Raw genomic sequence first — 6,000 nt, forward strand, 5'->3', positions numbered from 1 at the left:
TAAAGATAGATTGATAAATAAAAAAATAAAGATAGATATTATTCAGTAACAGTATGGGGGTATTATTCAGTAACAGTAAGGTGGTATTATTCAGTAACAGTGTGGGGGTATTATTCAGTAACAGTATGGGGGTATTATTTAGTAACAGTATGGAGGTATTATTCAGTAACAGTAAGGTGGTATTATTCAGTAACAGTATGGGGGTATTATTCAGTAACAGTATGGGGGTATTATTCAGTAACAGTATGGGAGTATTATTCAGTAACAGTATGGGGGTATTATTCAGTAACAGTATGGGGGTATTATTCAGTAACAGTATGGGGGTATTATTCAGTATCAGTATGGGGGTATTATTCAGTAACAGTATGGTGGTATTATTCAGTAACAGTATGGGGGTATTATTCAGTAACAGTAAGGTGGTATTATTCAGTAACAGTGTGGGGGTATTATTCAGTAACAGTATGGGGGTATTATTCAGTAACAGTATGGAGGTATTATTCAGTAACAGTATGGGGGTATTATTCAGTAACAGTATGGGGGTATTATTCAGTAACAGTATGGGGGTATTATTCAGTAACAGTATGGGGTTATTATTCAGTAATAATATGGGGGTATTATTCAGTCACTAGTTATGGTGTGGCGGTATTATTCAGTAACAGTATGGGGGTATTATTCAGTATCAGTATGGGGGTATTATTCAGTAACAGTATGGGGGTATTATTCAGTAACAGTATGGGGGTATTATTCACTAACAGTATGGGGGTATTATTCAGTAACAGTATGGGGGTATTATTCAGTATCAGTATGGGGGTATTATTCAGTAACAGTATGGAGGTATTATTCAGTAACAGTATGGAGGTATTATTCAGTAACAGAAAGGGGGTATTATTCAGTAACAGTATGGGGGTATTATTCAGTATCAGTATGGGGGTATTATTCAGTAACAGCATGGGGGTATTATTCAGTAACAGTATGGGGGTATTATTCACTAACAGTATGGGGGTATTATTCAGTAACAGTATGGGGGTATTATTCAGTATTAGTATGGGGGTATTATTCAGTAACAGTATGAAGGTATTATTCAGTAACAGTATGGAGGTATTATTCAGTAACAGAATGGGGGTATTATTCAGTAACAGTATGGGGGTATTATTCAGTCACTGGTTATGGTGTGGCGGTATTATTCAGTAACACTATGGGGGTATTATTCAGTATCAGTATGGGGGTATTATTCAGTAACAGAATGGGGGTATTATTCAGTCACTGGTTATGGTATGGGGGTATTATTCAGTAACACTATGGGGGTATTATTCAGTATCAGTATGGGGGTATTATTCAGTAACAGTATGGAGGTATTATTCAGTAACAGTATGGAGGTATTATTCAGTAACAGAAAGGGGGTATTATTCAGTAACAGTATGGGGGTATTATTCAGTAGCAGTATGGGGGTATTATTCAGTAATAGTATGGGGGTATTATTCAGTCACTGGTTATGGTGTGGCGGTATTATTCAGTAACAGTATGGGGGTATTATTCAGTATCAGTATGGGGGTATTATTCAGTAACAGCATGGGGGTATTATTCAGTAACTGTATGGGGGTATTATTCACTAACAGTATGGGGGTATTATTCAGTAACAGTATGGGGGTATTATTCAGTATCAGTATGGGGGTATTATTCAGTAACAGTATGGGGGTATTATTCAGTCACTGGTTATGGTGTGGCGGTATTATTCAGTAACACTATGGGGGTATTATTCAGTATCAGTATGGGGGTTTTATTCAGTAACAGTATGGAGGTATTATTCAGTAACAGTATGGAGGTATTATTCAGTAACAGTATGGAGGTATTATTCAGTAACAGAAAGGGGGTATTATTCAGTAACAGTATGGGGGTATTATTCAGTAGCAGTATGGGGGTATTATTCAGTAATAGTATGGGGGTATTATTCAGTCACTGGTTATGGTGTGGCGGTATTATTCAGTAACAGTAAGGGGGTATTATTCAGTATCAGTATGGGGGTATTATTCAGTAACAGCATGGGGGTATTATTCAGTAACTGTATGGGGGTATTATTCACTAACAGTATGGGGGTATTATTCAGTAACAGTATGGGGGTATTATTCAGTATCAGTATGGGGGTATTATTCAGTAACAGTATGGAGGTATTATTCAGTAACAGTATGGAGGTATTATTCAGTAACAGAATGGGGGTATTATTCAGTAACAGTATGGGGGTTTTATTCAGTAACAGTATGGGGGTATTATTCAGTAACAGTATGGAGGTATTATTCAGTAACAGTATGGAGGTATTATTCAGTAACAGTAGGGAGGTATTATTCAGTAACAGTATGGAGGTATTATTCGGTAACAGTATGAGGGTATTATTCAGTAACAGTGTGGGGGTATTATTCAGTAACAGTATGGGGGTATTATTCAGTAACAGTATGGGGGTATTATTCAGTAACAGTATGGGGGTATTATTCAGTAATAGTATGGGGGTATTATTCAGTCACTGGTTATGGTGTGGCGGTATTATTCAGTAACACTATGGGGGTATTATTCAGTATCATTATGGGGGTATTATTCAGTAACAGTATGGAGGTATTATTCAGTAACAGTATGGAGGTATTATTCAGTAACAGTATGGTGGTATTATTCAGTAACAGTATGGAGGTATTATTCAGTAACAGTATGGAGGTATTATTCAGTAACACTATGGGGGTATTATTCAGTAACAGTATGGAGGTATTATTCACTAACAGTATGGGGGTATTATTCAGTAACAGTATGGAGGTATTATTCAGTAACAGTATGGAGGTATTATTCAGTAACAGTATGGGGGTATTATTCAGTAACAGTATGGGGGTATTATTCACTAACAGTATGGAGGTATTATTCAGTAACAGTATGGGGGTATTATTCAGTAACAGTATGGTGGTATTATTCAGTAACAGTATGGAGGTATTATTCAGTAACAGTATGGGTGTATTATTCAGTAACAGTATGGGTGTATTATTAAGTAACAGTAGGGGGGTATTATTCAGTAACAGTATGGGAGTATTATTCAGTAATAGTATGGGGGTATTATTCAGTCACTGGTTATGGTGTGGCGGTATTATTCAGTAACACTATGGGGGTATTATTCAGTATCATTATGGGGGTATTATTCAGTAACAGTATGGAGGTATTATTCAGTAACAGTATGGAGGTATTATTCAGTAACAGTATGGGGGTATTATTCAGTAACAGTATGGAGGTATTATTCAGTAACAGTATGGAGGTATTATTCAGTAACACTATGGGGGTATTATTCAGTAACAGTATGGAGGTATTATTCACTAACAGTATGGGGGTATTATTCAGTAACAGTATGGAGGTATTATTCAGTAACAGTATGGAGGTATTATTCAGTAACAGTATGGGGGTATTATTCAGTAACAGTATGGTGGTATTATTCAGTAACAGTATGGGGGTATTATTCAGTAACAGTATAGAGGTATTATTCAGTAACAGTATGGGTGTATTATTCAGTAACAGTATGGGTGTATTATTAAGTAACAGTAGGGGGGTATTATTCACTAACAGTATGGGGGTATTATTCACTAACAGTATGGGGGTATTATTCAGTAACAGTATGGGGGTATTATTCACTAACAGTATGGAAGTATTATTCAGTCACTTAAAGCGTTTCTTAAAAACGCGTCGAGTATAAAAAGAAGCTTCAGAGTAATTCTTTTGTGTGTAAAACGCATAATTCCCATAGTCAATGAGAGCCCTAATTACATGCCAAAAAACGCCCTGAAAGCGCGCGCACAACACGTAAAAAGCCACTAGAGTTTTTTACACGTTTACACATAGCTTTTAGCGCTGCGTGAATAAGGCCTAGCAATGCCTCCTTTAGTTCTCAATATAGGTGTGGGTCTCAGAGTTGGTACCCGCATCTGTTAGACATTATAGACTATCCAGTGGATGTGCCATAAATGTCTGAGATTGGAAGAACTCTTTAATTTGCTTTCTGCGCTTTTCTATTTTTCCCCTGTGAAGAAGCAGCAGTAAATACAGGAGGTTTTATTCTCCTCCTATCACAGCGCAGCTTATACAATCTGGCTGCATGATACTGATGGAACCTAGAACCCTGCCGCATCATAGACATTGTGCTCATCTCCCGGGTGATGACGGCGTGTTGCGGCATTTCTTGTTGATCGGTGAGAGAAGTCAGACACGTCTTCTAGGAGCTGTCGAGCGTTTCTACCTTAACAGGATATTCTTTACTTTGCAACTTTCTGACAACCTGTTCCCGGCTGGAGATACAGGTTGTCACCCCCATGGAGCAGGACATCATGGAGTTTTTCGCATGGAGGAGGAGGACTGTTCCGCATCTGATGTGTAGCCCCCTGAGGATGGTCGTCTGGTCCTCCTGCCTCTTTCTCGGGGTAACAACCCTTGGACTCTGCATCCCAGCTCTTCCTGTCTCCTGGCAACCTGCAGGCTACACCCTTATTTTCTATATATACTTTGCTCACGCGATCTTGCATCTACTCAAGGTCTCCATGAACTTTTCAGACATGGACGACGTCGTGAGCAGATTTTTCCCTGTGTGTGGGACAACATACATCCACGTCTCGATGTCTCACATGTACACACGCAGGAGAAGACGAAACCTTTGGTTTTACTCTATGTGTGTCCCCGTTACTGTTATGGGGTCCACAATCCTGTCCCTGGCATCTCGTTGTGTTATTTTAGAGATCGGCCATTGGTCTGGTGTCTCCGTAGGAACACTGGTGGGATACGCCCTGTGCCTCCACCTTTATCTCCTGTACCAAGTCGTGACCACATGGGAAGGTGACGAGGCCGGGCCGTACAGGACTGGGAATAGAGGCAGAATACCGGCCCATATGTCATCGCCTACACATATACAGATCCGCAATGAGGAGGCGGAGCTAACAAATTATTAATAAATATTATAATGTCACATAATCAGCACTGGTTTCATTTTTCGCAATAATACAGTTTATAGGAAACACATGGACAAAAAGTGACATGAGAGGAGATGATCCAGGAGGATGGTAAGAGCTGGATGTGACTGTCAGTGAATGGAGACTTGGATGGTGGGTGACTATTCACTGACAAGGATACTGGCCTGTGTGTATGGGAGCAGCACCAGTATGATTGATGGGTAAGACTAAGCTATTAGGGCCAAAGGTAAGTAAGAAAAAGAGTATAGCCAGTAATAATACTTACACTTTTTTCTATGACCGTCTGATAATCCAGAACAGGAGATAATCCGGCACATATCAGATCCCGTTAATAGAACATTTATAGATTGTTGCTGTATTTGCATTTCACCAGGCTGTATCTAGAGCGAAAAATATGATGTGACAGCCCCATGTAAATCTCTGTTTCTATCAATCTGTCATTCTACTGCCCAATCACAAACTACAAGAGGAGATCACCTCACTAAAATATCGCCACTGTGGTCACGTTATCAGAACTTTTGCAAATTTGTTTTGGATTATTTAATCTCTCAGATAGATAGATAGATAGATAGATAGATAGATAGATAGATAGATAGATAGATAGATAGATAGATAGATAGATAGATAGATAGATAGATAGATAGATAGATAGATAGATAGATAGATAGATAGACAGACCGATAGATAGATAGATAGATAGATAGATAGATAGATAGATAGATAGATAGATAGATAGATAGATAGATAGATAGATAGATAGATAGATAGATAGATAGATGACAGAATCCAGTGACCCCGTTTTAAAAACTACACCCTTGAGGCATTCATCTAGAGGTGTAGTGAGCATTTTGACCAGATACATACACCCCATAAACTGTATTGTGGGTTCTCCCGGGTATGGCAATACCCTCAATGTGGCTGTTATCAGCTGCCTGGGCACACGGCAGGGCTCAGAAGGGAAAGATGAGGGGGATAATCTGTGCGGAGTGCATCAGGGTAAGTAAAATTGGGGTAAATTATA

General features: G+C 38.9%; 1 long non-coding RNA gene across 1 annotated transcript in view; it reads right to left on the bottom strand.

Moving 5' to 3' along the window:
• The window catches only part of LOC142748124 (uncharacterized), a 50,731-nt gene extending 45,376 nt beyond the window's left edge, over positions 1-5,355 (bottom strand). The window contains exon 1 of the long non-coding RNA XR_012882144.1: positions 5,245-5,355. This is a non-coding gene — a long non-coding RNA (uncharacterized LOC142748124). The remainder of the gene's footprint in view (positions 1-5,244) is intronic.
• Between the last annotated feature and the right edge of the window lie 645 nt (positions 5,356-6,000).

Source organism: Rhinoderma darwinii, chromosome 3, assembly GCF_050947455.1.
Source record: "Rhinoderma darwinii isolate aRhiDar2 chromosome 3, aRhiDar2.hap1, whole genome shotgun sequence".
Classification (NCBI taxonomy): domain Eukaryota; kingdom Metazoa; phylum Chordata; class Amphibia; order Anura; family Rhinodermatidae; genus Rhinoderma; species Rhinoderma darwinii.